Raw genomic sequence first — 19,079 nt, 5'->3', positions numbered from 1 at the left:
TACCAATAATTTGTGTTTATCATGGCAATTCGATGGACTCTCATCTTCAAACTTGTACTATTTGAAGACAACTGATCTCCTATATGTTCTTGAAATTGAATCTCACTGAGAAAAATAGCTTCGGTGAACAACTATTATTATTATTATTTTATTTTATTTTCAACTATGCTTTTGAGTATATATGCATACTTGAATAACAGAAAGAAAGTCACTGCCGTGCACAAGGCGAACATCATGAAGCTTGCAGAAGGTTTGTTCTTGGAGCCAAACCAAGTTAATCTGGACAGACTCAAGTCTCGTCTTCTTCTTGCTCTCCGAGCTTTGTGGTTCCTTCCCACACTGGATAGCAACCCGCCAGGCAATTAAAAACCCCTGCTTCCCAACATTGTAACTTTCAAGGGGTAATATCGAAATTTAACATTCTCTCTCCTGCCACGTCATACTTAACTGAAGATTTGGATGGAGTTTGGAAAATTGGACACGGCTGATTAAAATTAGGAGTATAGGGGTGATCTTGATGAAATTAAAAGAACAAGGACTAACATGAAGATTGAGCTAAAGTTGGAGTAGGTAAACTGTAATTAATCCTAGAATTAAATATCCACATCTACAAGGTAACAAAATGTCATCATATAAGTAATTATTTCATTTCATAATAGATTACTTAAAATAGACATCCAGCTATAATTGGTTAATGAAAGTATTAATGATGTAGTTAATTAGTAATAAAAGTCTCCTTAATTTTTTTCTTTTTTAGAGAAAAAGAATCTATAATTAATTACTAATGATTTAACTTTGGGTAAATCTGTTACCACATTTTAAATATTTTAGACCATTGGATATATTATTAATCCAATGGTCCAAAATATTCACCAAAATAGATGTATGCCAAAATTTTCAAGGTTTTCTTCTCCGGCGTTCAGCGCCATCCCAACGGCCCTTATCGCTAGCACAACGGTGCTTGTCGCCACCCTAGGGCCGCGAGCCAAATCCAGCGACACTAGTCTTCTAGTTGTCATCCTCAATTGCAACGCAAGTCATCCCAGCGGCGTTCTCATTTCAATTTCAACGGCGTAGTTGTCGCTCCCTGCAGTGACAATCATCGTTTTCTTGGTGGTTCTTAGTCATTCCCAGCAACGGAGTTGGTGGTTGAAGTCCAACCTCGTTGTCGATCACAGCAGCGGTGTTCTAAGCTCATCGAACATCGGCTTGTAGATTCCGTCGCGGGCGATTTCTTGCTGGGGAGGAAGACCTCCCGACGAGGTGATGGTGCTTATAGGCTGCTTCTCCTTCTTCCGTCTCTGGGCTTGGGCTCTTGGGCTTTTCTCTGTAAATGGGTTACAAGGAGATTGTGGGGGGGGGTTTTTGACCCATTTGCTAGCTGGGCCTATATTGAGGGTGCCTTGACACCCTCATCCATTACTTAGCAGCTTGGCAATTGGGGGTGGAGGTCCCTCTAATACTCCGTGCCTAACACTAGAAGTATGGTCTTTTACTACTTGCATCTTAGTTCCTCTAGTTGTACACCAATTGAGATCTCAATGCGACTAGGTTACTGTTCAAAGGGAGGTAGGTAGTGAGGATTTGTTTTCTTTGTTTTAGGCTTAATAATGGAGCGTATGTGTTAACAGTGAAGGTCACCTATCTTTTGCTTAGCGGCTTGTGCCATTTATGATTTTGGTATAAGACAGCATCTGATGTACGTGTCTTCTGGCCATGGATAAGTAATGAAATTATCTATTCTTCAAAAAAAAAAAAAATCAATTATTAATTAATAATAAAGGGCTTGACGTCCTATACCCTAAAAAAAAAAGTAATAATAAAGAGTTATCAGTATGAAAATATCTACACCTTGGCTGTTGCCCAGGTCAAAGGCGATAGTGACTCCTTGCACATGTTATGTCTCCGGCACTCCGGCAGAGAGAGACACAAGTTGCACAGATTTTTAGAGCATAACACCAAGTCATAAACTTAAGACTGAAAACTCATCATCATGTAGATACATACTTCTTTAAAACCCAAGAACTTCAAGCTGGTGTATATAATCTAGCCTTCATTTTACAGATCTATGTAAAGTTTTATGAACAGGGACTAGGTAGGTCAAGCAATAGAAAAGGGCATGTTCATCGATCTAATATAGTTGGTAGATAGGGTTTGATCACTTCTTCCGAGCCACCGCTGCAGCAATTCCAGCAGCAATCAGTCGAACAACAGTTGCAGCAATACCTATCCCTAATCACAGCATCTACGTTAAAATCAAATGGGAATATAATTGGCTTGAGTGGCTGAGCATTACTCAGAATTAAAGAGCTCTCAAGGAATTTAGGGAAGCAAAAACAACGATGACACTTGAGGTACGATTTTTTTTAAGGGGTCGTGACCACTTACCCAATTTCAGCTTCAAAATTGCCCACTTACTCCACCAAGAGTTTTTTAATCCCACTTACCCAATCTAACATCTATTGACATTATTACCCTCATTTTAATTAATAAATTACACATCTCTCTCTCTCTCTCTCATCCCTCTCACCGATTTCTCTCTCCAGACTCGGGTCTCTCCTCCATCCCCCTCACCGACCCGACGCCCAACCAATCCCCACCATCGACCTCTCCGATTGCCACTCTGCCATCGTCGCTCTGCCATCATCGACGTCGAACCAATCCCCACCATCGACCTCTCCGATCGCCGCTCTGCCATCGTCGACCATCTTTATCCACCCACCTGACGGCTGTCGGTAGATCCGATCTGGTGCCCAGATCAAATTCTCGGATTGCAGCGAAGGAGGAGGAGTCGGCCGCTCCTCGAAGCATCCCCAATCGAAGCCCAACCCCATTTCCACCTCAAAGTCCTCGTCAACTTCCAAGCCTTCGCCTCAGAGAACCCAGAACCTCGATCAGAAGAGACCGGAATTGCCTGCCTCACACTCCGGTGGGTGCCCAGAGCAATTTCTGGGTGCCCAGAGTTTTTTTTTTTTTAGTATACTGAGGTTTTTTTTTTTTTTTGTATCTGTAATGTATTCATTTTGGTTCACTTGAGGGCTATAATATGATTATTGGAGGGTAATAATATGATTATTGGGCAATAATATGATTATTAGGAGGCAATAATATGATTATTGGGAGGCAATAATATGATTATTGGGAGACAATAATATGATTATAAATTGATCAATTGTGCCTGTAGTGTATTCATTTTGGTTTTGGGAGTTCATACAATTCACTGGACGGCAATAATATGATTATTGGAGGCAATAATATGATTTTTGGGAGGCAATAATATGATTATTGGGGGGCAATAATATGGTTACTGGATTTTATTAGGGACCGATCGTCCGATTCCGGTCACCGGTCACCCGCGGCCGGCCACTAGTCACCAGAGTCCGGCAAGGTATCCAACAACTTCTCTCTCTAAGTGAGAAAGAAGGAAAGGGCAAAAAAGTCCCAAAAATAAATAAAAAGAATAAAAAAAGAATTAATTGGGTAAGAGGGAAATAATCACTTAGAGTGTTTTGGGTAAATAGAGTTAAAAAACTCATGCTGGAACAAGTGAGCAATTTTTAAACTGAAATTGGGTAAATGATCATTTCCTTTTTTTTTAATATTAGATCAACTACATACAACTCCATAAGCAGTTAATGTAATTACTGATATATAGAGATGGCCAAATCAATTGAAACTCTGATAAAGAAAGAGATCCCGCAGTCAGTTTTCGCAACTACATGAATCAAATTTATTTTCAACATTTTTGCAAGGCTCAAATTGGTGTCTGCCACCCATAGCTGATCTCCTTCTTACTTTATGTTAATTTTTTTAAATAAAGATCGATCTCACATATGAAGAGCAAGTGATCGAGGTTTCAAAGTACATATTCATATTCATGCAGTATACTCTGGATTGTTTACGTAATCAAATGAAGTATCTAAATACCATACCGGATCCAGATCCTCTCCTAATCTCATTCCCCTCCTAACCTACCTAAGCTTTTATAGAGATTAAGACACCTGTCAAGTCTCATATCCAATGGTCTACATATCTCCTCAACATAAAAAGTTACTGATTTTACAAAATAACCCTTATTTTTGTCCGTATTCTCCTGTTTCAACTCTCTTCTCTCTCTCTCTCTCTCTCTCTCCACCTTCCTCTGTTCTCAGATATGGTTCCAAGGTAGCCCACAGATTATATATTCCTTCCATTGATTATCCTACCTCCATCATCTTCAAGATTACATGATTGAACAAGATTTTGCAACAACCACACAATTTTACAAACCAGTCATCAAATCAACCAACCTCCACCGTTGCAGTCATCATTCAACCTATTTCAAGATCTTGTTTTTCGGATAAGAACAAGATCATCTTGAAATTCAAATCTGAAATTTTTTCATGATAAAAATTGGGGAAGAGAAAGAGTGATAGAAATTGGGGAAGACAAAAAGAACGGACCAAAGGATAGTCTTAGCATCGAGGCTCCCAAATCCAGTTATAGGGGTTGTGGGAGAGAGGCAATTGCATCTTAAAGGTGAGTTATTTCTAGGGTTTGAAGGTAGAAACCAGAGGAGGAAAGTAAAGAATTGGGGGACGTTGTGAAAATTAAATAGGTTTACTTTGCTGTTTGTAATCGGTGCTGAGTGAAGAAGAAGAAGAAGAAGAAGAAGTGGAAGGAGACTGAGAGATAGGCACTGCACGTGAAGGAAGAGAAGAATAGAGGACATAAAAAAATAGAAAAAGGTAAACTAAAAATCGTAGACCATTAGATTAATTAGAGCCACGTGTCCAAATCTTGTGCAAAGCTGAGGCAAGTGCTTAGGAGAGGATCCTGATCCATACCGTATATACCATCAAACACTGTTTAAGAGCTTCCCTAATCTTAGAATAATCGCCACGTACTACTGTAATACCCAACTGTTGGCTATTATTAAAGAGGTTAAAAGTTAGGGGTTAAGCCCGTATGCCCAAAACTCATGGTATTTTGCCCATTTGATCCAACATCTATGTATTTTGCCCAATTACACAACTTTTTAGGGGAAAAGACTCATAAGGGTAGTCCTTTCTAAAGTAGTGCCTAGTATATCCTATGCTGACTTTTGGGTTCAAAATTCACTTTTTCTTAGAAAACCCTGTTCCAACTTTTGAGAAAAACAAAACTAGCCTTCAACATGCCTAAGTTTTTCACCTAACGGCTCCCTGCCTAACGGTTACTTTAACAGGCGGAATCACTGCTGCTTGTTTCTATCCTAAGCTATGGCAAAGTTTACTAAGCTAAAGGAAATCTGATCCAAAAGAGAATATATGATATTGGCAGATCACAATTAGTAAAACAACAGATAACGGATAACTTTGTTGAAATAAAAATTTGATGAAGTGGGTGAACACACTGAAATTATTTATATAAACATAATCACATGCTAAGAATTCAGAGCCTTATTCTCAGGTAAACAGCTAAAAAGCTGTTTAGCTATCCATGAGAATGATTACAGTACTTACTTGTAATGAAGCACACTTCACACTAGACAGGAAAGAAAGATCACACTGCTACTTCTTGAGAGAAGACTCTTCTGCTCAAGTTCTTAAGCTATCTTACAGGTTGTGGAAGTTTTTGATATGTGGGGCTTTTTCGATACCCTTACAAATGAAATGCAAGCTCCTTATATAGAGAGCGGACTCCAAACTTAAATTCAAAACATAAAATATACAGTTCAACTCCGTGATTTCCTGCTTTCTTGAGTGCTCCTGTTGGTGGAGGTCGGACAAGGAAAAGGCAGGTTCCCTTTTGGGTGAAATGTTTTTCACCTTTCCTTTTTGAAAAGCAAGAGTAGCTTTTGGGAAGAGTCCAAAAGTACTTTCGGTGTTTTCTACACCTGCTGCTTCACATGTTCTCGTCTGTTTCAGAATTATGGCCTAAGACAAAGGAGTTGTTGTCAGCTTGGGCCATTCTATCCGTTGTGGCATTATCTTCAACGTCTGTATCAACATACATCTTGTAGTGGTTGTCATTTTCAAGACGTTCTATCCACTGCATGCATGCCATCGTTGAGTCTATCTCTTTTCTGGTGAGAGATAGAAATAGGTCACTGCTGATTACGTCAGGATGATCATAGGCAGTGATAATAGTTTTTTCTCCTGCTGCCAGGAAGGTATTGTTGATATCTTCAGAGATGATCTTCTTCATATATTCCAGGGCCATGGCTTTCATCCATGGGATGCTTGAATTTGGTTGTCCGTTGTACCCAACACAGGCAGGTTGTAGATATTTTCTTTGAATAATTCTCACATAATGATATGGAGAAATGTATTCAACCTTGCCGTTTGCCTTTCTAATCCATTCTGGAGGAGTGGATCTGAACTTCAGTCGAAGTGTACAGTCATTTTTTCTGATATTTTTGACTGTGTTGACAATGATGGGCGGCAATCCTTTTAGATCATCATTTGTTTTGCTCCATAGATTATGGACAAAACCATTTTCAACAAGCCAAAGCTTGTGTTCTTGAGGATGTTCACTCTGAACATTAACCAAGTATCTTCCAACGTATGATCCTGAGACAATGAAGAGGGTTGGAGGAACAAGGTCTTCTGAATTCTGTCTTCCTATCAGATTGTGGAAATCATGCCAATCTGATTCATTGAGTGCCATGATAGGGACCCTAGCACTTTCTGGATGTTCAAGGAAGTTAATTTTTTCTTTCTTAACAGCACTCTGCTGTATTTCTTCGAACTGTGGTCTTGCATTCTCGTATAGTTCTTCAGCTAATGCAAAGAGAGCTGGAAACATTAGACCACTGCTTCTTTCCTGAAAGGCAAATAAAAGATTATCCAGAATTGCCTTCTGGTGGTAAGCTAATCTCCTGCCAGTTCTGAACACAGGAGTATCGAACGTTTGAAGTTCATAATTGAAAACATTTATTACTCCAGTTGGAGTAGGTTTGCTTTTTGGCAAAGCAACAGCCGTCAACGGTCTTGATGAGCCTTTACCGTCTGCCGTTTGAGACGGGCTAGTCAATCCTTTACCCTGGGATTGATCAGTTGTGGCTAAGCCTTTTGAACTTAGCAGGAACCTCTTGAGGATTTTTTCTTTGGGATCCTCATTGGTTTCATGTTCTTTCCCAGCTCTTCTGCTTCTGGGATTGCGACCTTCGTCGTCGTCATCATTTCTGAACATGGCTAATTCCCTTGTTAAGGCGTCTGGAAGATAGTTCTTATTTCCTGCAATTAATTCAACAACATAATCATATTGGTTAAGGAATAATTGCCAGTTAGCTAGTCTTCCTCTATCAGCAGCTTTATCAAGTTTGAAGTTTTTGAAATTCTTTACTCTGGCACAATCGGTGCGGACAGTAAAGGGTTTTCCAAGGAAAGCTGGAGAATTTAAAATAGTTTTTTTGACAGCCAAAATTTCTTTTTCCCCTGTGGGATAATTCAGTTCTGCAGGGCTGAACTTGCCACTACAAAATTTACAGATCTTTTCAATGTTAGTTCCAGGCGCTTTCGCCAGAACAACACCGGACCAGTAATTATCACTCGCATCTGTCTGGAGGATAATCTCATCATTCTCTTCTGGTTGTTGAAGAGGAGGGAGGTTTTTGCAGAGATTTTTTATCTGCTTCACAGTTTTTTCATCATCTTCTGTGAAGTTCCATTTTCTTTTGGAACTTGTTTTAGGTGATAACATTGCTGTTAACCCTGATATTTTTGGGATGAAATCTCTTCCATAATTTATGACACCAAGGAATCTCTCTAGACTTTTGGCATCAGGAATTCTATCTGGGAATTTCCAGATTTTCTCAAGGATGTGAGGTTGGAGTTTTATCACTCCATTTTTGATATTTATTCCTAGGAAATCAACTTCATCAAGGATAAAGAAGATTTTCTTTTCACCTAGGATAATTCCATGCTGAACTATCAGCTTTACAACCTCATGGAGGTGTTTCATGTGCTCTTCTCTGTTTTTGAAGAAGACAAGAATGTCATCTATGTAGACGACGCAGAACTCCGCAACATGTTTAAAGATATTATCCATTTTTCTCTGGAAGATGGAGGGAGCTTGCTTCAGACCAAAAGGCATTACTAACCATTCGTAATGTCCTTGAGGTGTTCCAATTGCAGTGAGAGGCACACTCTCAGGATGCATCTTGACCTGCCAGAAACCCGACTTTGCATCGAATTTCGAAAAGACTTTCGCTCCTCTGAGCTGGTTGATCAGCACTCTTACTTGAGCAATTTGATAACCGTCTTTGACAGTCTTTTTGTTGACATCTCTGTAGTCAATCACCATTCTAGCTTTTCCTCTTAGATTTTCTGCATGATTTCTCACGTAGAATGCTGGAGCATGATGAGGGCTAGTGGAAGGTTGAATTAATCTCTTGTTCAGGAGATCTTCAATATCTTTTCTGAATTCTTTTTGGTCTTCCTCTTTGTATTGAGGAATGGCTTTGACATGACAGATAGCATTCATGTCATGCAATCTTAATTCACAGACCACTGGGTCTTTTTCCCAAAACTTCTGAGGATCTACATCGATGTTCTGCTCGAGTAGTTTCTTGATTCTTTCAAGAGTGGGAATTTTCTGAGACTCAAGCTTATTCTGAAAGTGCTTGAGGTTATGCTCATGAATGAAACTAGCTTCTTCTTCTTCACTAGTTTCTGCTTCTTCTTCTTCTTCGTCAGAAGATTCTTCAACAAGTAATTCTTCTTGTTGTTTGATTTGGAGTATGGGTTCAAATTTGGGTTTGTATGTAAGATCACCACTATTCTGTTGCGATCTCTGATATTGGGTAGTGAAGTTTGGTCCTACCACACTTTTGGCGTGAGTAAGCCTATCTGCCCAGAACACCCGTTCTCCTTTTCTGAAGCCTATTGCTTCTTCATCCTGAATAAATCGCTGTTGGAGAATGAAATCATTACCCAACAAGAAATCTGCGCCTTGGCCTTCAGATTGCCAGACGTTATGGATGATAAATGTTCCTCCACCAATGGTGATATGAACATTTTTTGCTACTTTATTCATGGTGAGATGGCTTCCATCAAAAGTAACACCAGTAGCTGTTTTCTTTTCTTCTTTCCAGAGTTTTTCTGGAATTGCAAATCTCTTTGCAACTGTAAATCCTGATCCATTATCTACAAAGGCATGTAGATAATATTTTTTATGATCAGGGAATTTTAGTCCAATCTCTATGTAGTTGCTGTATCTACTTGTAGAGACGACTTTCGATTGCTGAAGCTCATTTTCTTGAGCTTGTTCCTTTGGAATGAACGGTTTACATTCTTCCGGAACATTATTCTGAGTGGGAGATTTATCAAAACTAGAAGGTTTTGTATCATCCCAGTCTGTAGGAATTATCTCTTTGCTATCTGGATTACTGAACCATGACGGAGGGTCATATCGGACTTTATAGTCAAACTTGCCAGAAGGTTGGCCAAGTAGATCCCATGTTTCAGTAACTGTTATAGTTGCTTCTTGCTTTTCTAAGAGATGAACAGTTTCTGGTGGTTTCACCAGTTCTATATTTTCTGGTATTTCAACCAGCTCAAAGTTGTCATCGATTTTTTCTTCGATGATGTCTTCCTTTTTCGAGGAAGATGGTTCCATGGTTTCCTGGAACAAAGTTTCTACTTCTTTCTCTTTTTTCTCAGAGAAATATTCTTCATATTCTTGTTCAACCAGTTGGCTGACAAGTCCATTCTTGGTTTTTCTTCTTGCTTCAGCTATGAAGCATTCTTTGTGATAAGTCTTTTTTGACTCTTCACAAAACATAGGGAGACCATTCTTTTCGTGACATAAGCAGTAGTCGCAAACGAATGTACCAGGGTTCACCTGATAAGAAGACATTAAGGATTCTGTCTTACTTTCTTCCCAGTTTTTGATTCTCAAAACATTCATTTGTCTGGATTCGAAGTACTCTACTTCAGAATCTGTCTCAGACTCAGATGAATCTTCTTCTTCAGACCAGGCAGAGTAAACTGACCTGTCGTCTTCTTCATCATCAGAATAGGCTATTTCGTAGCCTTTCATATTTGCTGACTCTACTATATGCTCATATTTTTCAAAGAGAGCCTTAGTAGATCTTTTACCCTTTTCCGGGCATTCATTGGCATAGTGCCCTTCAGCTTTACATAACCAACATCTGCAAGCTTTCTTGTTTGGTTGTTTATGTTGATGAGTATTCTTCTTTTTCTTGAAGAATTTCTTTTCAGGATTTTTCTCCTGTTGTTTCTTGTAATTGGAACTTTTCTTGAATTTCCAATTCTTCCTTTGATTACTCTTTTTGAATTTTTTAGAGTAATGTTTCTTTTTTCTGTAGAACTTGGATTCATGACATCCCCAGTTGGTTGGCATATCCAGTATTCCGTAACAGAAATTTTCAACTCCTTTGAGTTGTTTCTTGGCCATCTTAGCTCTAAGATTGGCTTTGCATTGTTCTTTCAGTAATTGCCGGATTCTGTCGGCAATTCCTGTGGCGACCCGAATGGGTATACCACAGCGCCGTAATATTAAGCCAATAGGAGCTCGACACGTCGTAGACGTACCGTAGACCTACCAACTTAATACTACAAGGCTTGTTAAAAATGCAAATTTTGGGAAAATGGGAGACCAAGAAAAACTTTTAAGAAAGGACTTTAAATCAACAACCCAACATTTAAAATAACAAGTCTGGACATGCTTAAAAATAAAGTGGCAAGTGCACTGTGGCGCCTTAGGGCTTACATCATAACCGAAATGAAAGGAGTTCAACAATAACAGTAAAACAAAGGGGTGAGGCGCGCTCCCAGGTAGGCGGACCTCACAGAGTTCAACATAGAAAGAGAAGCTAGTAAATCGATAGAGTACCAAATGGGAAGAACTTCAAGCAACAGGAACAGCAACACACGGACTCGGCCAACGACCCACCTCTAATCCAAATCGTCCGGAATGACCTCGTTGTAACCTGAAATGTAGGGGTGAGCATTTCGTCCTCGCTAGCCCAATAGGGGCCGACCCAACCTTAGTTAGGTTTGAAATCTAATAGGTAAAACATAGCTACTAGAATATAGGTTGCGCGCATTTGTAAAATCAAGTAAAACAAATGCAAACAAAAACAATCACAGTTGTTTCGTTTCAGGAAATCATATGCAGCATGCTTCACACAATTTGGAGCTCCGAGATACTTTCCTGCCGGCTAAAGTAAAATAAATCAGTGACCGATCTGGTTCGTCCTGAGTAAGAGAACCAGCCAACTACTCTGTAGTCCTTGTGACTACAAGTAGCGAAAGTGTCCATTTCCTGGCTCTGAGTCTCCTATGACTGGTTCACTGTCCGTATTTACCTTTCCTTGACAAACATAGGAGCACAGCCCCCTCCGGAGGTTCACGGTTATCGACACCGTGGGATCCCTAGGAATCTACGCGTCTAGGTCCCATTCACTTTCAGGTCACAAACACAACATACAAAAGGGTACAGTATCTCAACATGCAAGTCTAGCCTCGGTTTTCGCAATCAACAATTATCAGTTCTGAAAACACATGTATCGCGAGGCATCGACTAATGAACAACCAAAAATACTTGCAGGCAACATAATATTATACTAGAGCATTCCACATATATCGAAAAGCCTCTAACAAGGAAGGGACAGCTCACCCTACCTGGAAAATGTTGGCGTACTCCACACTCTGATGCTTTCCGCTTAAGCTTCCTTAACGATCGTGTTTCCTAAACCATTACTTAGTTTGTAAGTAATTATCCAGGTAAACATCATGATCAACTTTAAGTAATCGCGCATACTAAATCCTTTTTATTTCAATGAGACCATTAATTATTTCTTTCAACCTTTACCAATTTGGGAAACTAACTTCTTTCTTAAAAAGGAAAACGTCATTATCGCTCCGCTAAACTTTCGCCAATCCGAGCGACCAAAGTTGAGTCGATCCTTATGTTTTACGAGGTCGGTCAACCCTGGTCAACTCTCGGAGTTGACTTTTGACCTTTGACTTTGATTTCTGACTTTTGACCAAGTAATCCTTTATTTACCATTATTTATTATTTATTAAAAATAAATAAGTAAATAATTATAAATAAAGTTTTACTTTTACTTTTATCCATTTACTTCTCATTTTTCACCTTTTCACTTTTACCATGACTTTTACCTCCACACTTTCACTTTTACCTTTTACCTCCTTTTTACCGAATTTACCTTTACTTTCACCTTCTTCACTTTTTTACCACTTTACCAAGGTAAAAACTCATTTAATCCAATTTTTACCATTTTCTTTATTTTCCCTTTTTTTCCAAGAACAAATCCATTTCTTTTCTCCTTCCTTTTCTTTTTCCTTTGGCCAAAACTACACAACTATAATTACCAAATCTTCAACAACAAAATTCCAACACTAAGAAAATTATGCTAATAAAATCCTACTAATTTATCCATCCTCAAATCTCTAATTTCACAATTTTTCCAACAACAACAATAGCTCAACATAAACCAAATCAATCAAATAAATTCCAAAAATTCTAGGGTTTGTCCAAAACCCATTCCTTACCCTTTCTCCTTCAAAAATCACGTCATATACTTTCTCCTTGGCCTTCTTCACCTACAAATCCGTCCATAATCAACATCTCAACCAAAAACTCGAAAACAAGGTTGCATGGATAGATCCTTACCAAAAATCCTTGCCAAACCCATAGCCTAGCTTGATGGTTCAAGGAGAAATCGGGTTCATGCAAACAAAATCACAAACCCAAATTAAAATCTCGGATTTAGGAAGAAATAGGTATAGATCGAAGGTGATACGCTCAAAGCAAGCGCATAATTTAACCCTAAAAACATCGTTAGTAGTATAAGCAAATAGGGATCGTTCTATTCCGGGGATTGAGGGTACACCTGTCATTGTCAAAAACAAATAAAGAATTAAAATAATAAAGTAAAAAGTATTATGTACAAAAATAAAATAAAGAATAAAAATATATACAAGTTAATATAAAAAGGGGGGTTTTGAGATTATAGAATTGGAATTAAAATTAAATGAAATAAAGAAAGTGTAAAAACACATATACAAGGGTGGAACACAAGAAACAAAGATCAAAACTACAATCATATGAATGAAATCCAATTACAATTCCTATAGTTGATTATCTATGTCATGAGAAATAAGTTGACCATGTGAAACATTCAAAGCAAATGATTTCCCATATTTTACTTTCCTTGAATATTTAATCTAAGTGAAAGCACCTAAATTAAACCTATTGAACATGCAATCATAGTCTAGAAAACTAGCTAATCAAGAACACATTCAATGCATGAAGAACAAAGAAAGGATGTCAACCAAAGTGCACAACCTAGTATGAAAAAGTCCATCTATTTGCAATCCTCCTTAATTGATTTCGACTTTTGTCCAAAGCCTTTACTACTTAAATCTAGCACCAATTACATGCATATATCCTAAGTTGGCCATCAAAGAACACGTACATATAAAAGTTTTCCATAATCCAAAATCAATTAAGCAATCTCACATAAGCAACATAAAAATCAACATAAAGAAATCACAATTTTTTATTCAAACATAGAAATTGGGCTTAAACTTTGCCCTTAATGTTATTGTTAACTAGAAACAAATTCCTACGAAATTAAATAAGGAAAAAGAATGAATTACACCGTGAGTTGGAGATGGAGATGGAGTGCTTGAAACGTTGAAATCTTGAATCTTGGAAGCAAGCCTTCAAGGTGGACGATGGAGGATATGATATTCCCGGCTCCTTCTTCTTCTTCTTCTTCTTACTTGAAAACGCAGAATTTTGCAACTAGAGAATGGAGAGAAAAATGGAATGGAAATGGAGAGACAAAGAAGATGAAATGGATGAAGGAATGTATTTAGAGTGAGAGGAGAATGTGTTTATATAGGGAAGAAAAAGAAGAGTGAAATGATAAATGGAAGAAAAATAATGAAAGTGGTTTGTAAAATATGGAAAAGATGGAGTAATGATGAAATGAAAGCAAGGCATGAAGGTGTAGAAGTATGGAAGTGATGATGATCTATTGGAGCAGAAAAATATATCCAAGGAAAAAGAGAAAAGCATCTAGCTTTCTTCATGTGGGTAGGAAACTTGAACATGTGGTGTTGAGCTGTTTTTAGATCAGTTTCTGCCCCTTTATTCCTTCAATTATTTCTCCAACAAGCATTCCCAATTTCACTATGACCTCTTCATAAAAAATGTTCCATTATGAGTGTAGATCACCCTGGTAAAATTTCAGATTTTTATTCCATGTGGTTGGGCCGAAAATGCTGCTGGACCTCTTACAGGTCCAGTTTTTCAGTTTTTGCTTCTGTAGAAAATTGGGCTGATTGTTTGAAGGCCTTCCACTCAATTATAGCTCTGGCACTCTTCATAAGAAATGATCCTTAGGATGTGTAGAATGGATCTGGAAAGTTTCAGCTCATTTGAAGTTCATTTGGTCCGGCGGCCGCTCCTTCTTCCTTGCTTGGCTTGGTTTCTCCTAGCCGGAGTAGGAAAATGTGTAAAATTGACATTTTAGTACATTTCCATTTTTCTCCACCATTTATAGGTAAGTGTGGACCTAATGCTCATTTCACCATCATTTACTCCAATGTACCTAAGAAAATAGAAATTGAGTTAAAAATCGATTCGTTAAGGAATTAACTAAGCAAAATGTGAGGAATTAACTATTAAAATACCACATTAAAATGCTCCTATCAAATTCCCCCACACTTAGCTTTTGCTAGTCCCTTAGCAAAATCAAAAACTAACAAACCAAAAAGACTATGACACAAAACAAAGAAACCAACGAAAAAAATGACTAAGTATGGAAACAAAAACACAAAGACTCAAAGAAACCAAAAACGTAAAACACAAAGCAAAACACAAAGAAAAAAAAAAACGTCACACATAAAAGAGTAAATTCAAAGACAAAGACCAAGATGTTGACATCACAAAGACCTCTATTGCCCTTTAACATATTGTCTCAGAAATCTCTTACTTTCACAACACCAAGATTAGCACTCAACCAAGAATCAATGTTAAGCATTCGAGAGTTAATTAAAACATATAATCCACACATACACAAGTAGGACTTGGTTGTAACAATGGTGATGGGGTTTAGCTTAGCATGCTTCAGACAAGTATGATTCATATCCTCACAAGGTATATCCACTCTTTCTTCTCTCAGATCAAGGCAATGCTTAAAAGCTTATAATCACTCATTTATATGTGAGAGAACATATTTTAAGGCAGTCAAATAGCTCACATATATAAGAAACGAAAAGCACTTTGTGAATATAATTTTTTTCAAAAGATCTCATGAAGGATATCAACTACTTGCACGAATGGACCCAAGCCATAGGTTCAACTCTTGTAACTCATCTCCACATCAAAGGCTGTCCCATCTTAAGGATCAAGAAGGTCCTCTCAAAGGTTGTAATGGGGCTAAGGCTCAAGGTTTAAAGAAATGAAAGGTAAGGATTATCAAAGTGTCCTAAAAACCTAGTAGAGCTCATATGAATGTAGAGATCTCGAAATATTTCACCAAGGCATTGCAAAAACGTCACTTCTCCATAGAGGTAATATAAGAGGGCCAAATGTCTTCATGTTGGGCCCAATCTTCAATATAAACTTCCCTTGAACTCTAGTGAAATGGACAAAGGCCAAATTTTTCTGTAGTGGGCCTTCAATTCAAAGCAAACTCCAAAATCACTAAGTATGGGGGATGAAAGTCCATAAACATATATTTTTTTTCTTTCTTTTTCTTTTTAGCCGTACACAATTTTTCTCTTTTCTTTTCATTTTTCACGGCTTCAACATATCTTTTTCTTTATGGACAAGTCTATCCCCACACTTGAACTTTCACCTCTTCTCAATCTTCATCCTTAGCACCAAACCCATGTAGTATGTCTCAAAAGATAGCTCCACTAAGTCCTTAGAACAAAGGGTAGGGTTGTAACTATACTAAGCTTCATGGTTAAGGATTTTAAGGGTGATGAACGAAAAGGCTTAATGTAGGCTCAAAGGGGCTTATCTAGGGGGGTCCCACGACGGGCACAAATGGGGACACAAGTTTATTTGGCAATGGTGGTAATTCCTAGAGAACCTCTATCCCTTCCAGAATCAGGGCCATGTATTGATATCACGTCTCAACAAGCACAAGAGCGAATTCTAGCATTCTCTAGTCCATTAAACTTAATCTATGGCAAGCAGTCAATCAAGATGAAAGAATAATGAGATCATCAAAACATCGCCAAGAAATTAAGAATATATTTTTCATTTCACTCCAAGAAAAAGGGACATGGTTCAATTATCTCACATGGCTTTATGAATCACAACTCATCTTAACATGCTCATATTCTGTACCAAGGTCATGCAATCCATATCCACTACAAGGCACACATTTTTCATATATCTCAATTAACCAAAGAATACCATGTTTAAAATCATCTCAATGTTGTGATCCTCTTTTAGTCATGATTTCAGAGATATAGAATCATCCCAGACAGTTGAAAGGCATCCTAAGACTCAAAACAAAAACAAAAGCAACGAAAATTTTTTATTTTTCTGACATTTTTCGATTTTTTTGTTTTGTTTTCTTTTTATGACAAAAACTAACTACAAGCATTAATCCTTCCCCCCACACTTAAATCATACATTGTCCTCAATGTTAAACAAGTTAGAGCATGCAATGAACAATTATCATGTGAATGGAATGATTAACTCAAGAAAACCTAAAAACAAAAACTAAAAACGCAAATAACAAAGATACAATCAGAAAATAGTAATAGAGGAGATAGAGTTTAAGAGAGCAAATCTGCGTTAATGGCTCCTCCACAGCTACGGTTGAAATGGGTTGCCTCCCATGCAGCGCTTAATGTTTAAAGTCTTTCAGCCTAGACTTGTACCTCCATTTACTCCTTTGGAGGAGCGGTATGCGGGCGAGTGGCAGCCTTCTTGCTGGTTTCAGCCTTCGGAGGAGGGTTCTGATGGAGTGACATAAATAAAAAAAAACGGGGGAGGCAAGGTTCGAAACCTTAACCTGCTACACGAAACCTTTGTCCCCAACCACTGGAGCACAAGCTGTGCTTAATATAATGTGTACAAATTTTATACTTATTATGTCATAAACGAACATAATAAAAATAAACGAGAGGCGAGGTTCGAACCTCAGACCTCTTGTACACGAACTTTACACTCAACCACTCGAGCACGGCTGCTCACGTTATTATCCATACCAATCCTTTTATTTAAACCAACTGTTTCAACTGTTTCAACAATTCGGCACAAAACATCCAAGACTGTTGCAGAAACCCAGCCCAACTCATCCAAAACTGTTTCAGAAACTCGGCCCATCATGTCCAAAACTGTTTCTGAAACTCGGCCCATCAGGCCTCCACCCACAGCTACAGTGATGCCTTGATCCGAGACAGGCCCAAGTACGGCCCACTTGTGTCACGGCTTATCCCTTCCGTGATTTACGGCAGTCAAATCTGCTTTCGGCTACAGCTGTCTGCCACAGCGCCTCGAGATTCCCTCGGTCCCCTTACACGCTCTCCACGCGCCAACAACTTTTCCGGGTTTCAGGGCGACTTTAATCCAACGCGTAGAATGAATCACAGGAATCGTCCATCCAACGGTGGAGATCTGCTCACCTCGCTCTATAAATAGGTGCATTCTGAGGGCGCAACTGTTCACTCCAAAGGAACGAAAATCTCTCCTGAGTTCCAGCCCCTCTCTCCCAACTCTTCAGCTTTTCCTCTTCTTTCAAAACTCAAAATATTTCTTCTTCGATTCAATCCTTCTCTTCTGATCTTCTCTCCCATCTAGTTGATTCAATCCCATCTTTCCTCTGAACTTTCAGATCTCCAACACACCATCATCATCCTTAATCCCTTTAACAACAACTCCTTCAAACACTTGACAACTTTACTCTTCGATCTTCACATCCCCTCAACCCATCACCATGGAACCACGAACTCTGCAACTGATGGAGCTACAAACCCAGCAACAAATCGAGGATGGAGGAAACAACCAAGCAGCCGGGAGTAGTGCCAACACAGATTTCTGGCGAAGCCGTGCCAGGTGGGTTCCTACTCCAGATCAAATAAGGATCCTCAAGGATCTTTACTACGACAAGGGAGTTAAGCGCCCAACTACAGAGCATATTCACGAGATCTGTCTCCAGCTGAACCAGTATGGACATGTTGAGGGCAAGAACATTTATTTTTGGTTCCAGAATGTCAGGGCTCGAGAGAAGCAGATGAAGAGGTGCAATCAGGCTGCTCAAGTGCCCATGGGAACTAGTTCTCCTGGTACTGGTGGATCCATTGATCTCAATTTTGGGTCCACTGGTTCTACTGGTGCTGGTGGATCCATCGACATCAATTTTGGGCCAGCTGGTGGATCCATTGACATCAATTTTGGGTCCACTAGTTCTACTGATGATGGTAGATCCATTAATCTCAACTTTGGTTCCACCGATTCTACTGGTAATGAAGGATTTCTTGATTTAAATTTTGTTTCATATTCTTCCTCACACTTCAACACTAATACCAGTACAACTCTTTTGGCACAACAGGAGGACAAACATCCCTGCAACAATGAGGAGGAGATCACCTGGAGATTGAAACCCTTCCATTGTTCCCCATGCATGGTGAGGACATCTTGGGCATCATGAAGACTACTTCCGAGGGAGGTAGCGGTTATGGCGGTGGCTCTCACATTTCCCTTGAGCTCAGCCTCAACTCCTACAGAGATGCAGACATGGCTTAGTATAGAGTATTATTATTATTATTATTTTTTTTATTTATTATTATTATTATTATTATTTTTTTTTTTTTTTTTTTTGTAAATAGCTGAAATTAATAAGACTGAATGAATGCATTTTTTTTTTTTTTTTTTTTTATTATTATTATTTTTTTAAATTTTTTTTTTATTATTATTATTTTTTTTTTTTTGTAAAAAGCTGAATTTAATAAGACTGAATGAATGCATTTTATTTTATTTTTATTTTTATTTTATTTTTATTTTTTTTTATTTTTTTTTATTATTATTAAAAAATATAGGACTCAAAAATATTTATAGGACACAAAATGAAAGACAAAAATATTTATAGG

At 38.3% G+C, this 19,079-nt stretch overlaps 1 long non-coding RNA gene across 3 annotated transcripts; it reads right to left on the bottom strand.

Moving 5' to 3' along the window:
* Nucleotides 1-10,592: 10,592 nt before the first annotated feature.
* Nucleotides 10,593-18,808, bottom strand: LOC133732784 (uncharacterized). 3 transcript variants are annotated; one of them, XR_009857314.1, is made up of 5 exons: nt 13,617-18,794; nt 12,628-12,847; nt 12,507-12,557; nt 11,613-11,679; nt 10,593-10,918 (listed from the first exon to the last, which is right to left on the bottom strand). It is a non-coding gene; the product is annotated as an uncharacterized LOC133732784 (long non-coding RNA). The 3 variants fall into 3 exon arrangements; XR_009857313.1 differs by having other exon boundaries at nt 12,507-12,847; nt 13,617-18,795; XR_009857312.1 differs by having other exon boundaries at nt 11,613-12,847; nt 13,617-18,808.
* Between the last annotated feature and the right edge of the window lie 271 nt (nt 18,809-19,079).

Source organism: Rosa rugosa, chromosome 2 (genome assembly GCF_958449725.1).
Source record: "Rosa rugosa chromosome 2, drRosRugo1.1, whole genome shotgun sequence".
In the NCBI taxonomy this organism is placed as follows: domain Eukaryota; kingdom Viridiplantae; phylum Streptophyta; class Magnoliopsida; order Rosales; family Rosaceae; genus Rosa; species Rosa rugosa.
This window is presented reverse-complemented; position numbering and strand designations above follow the sequence as displayed.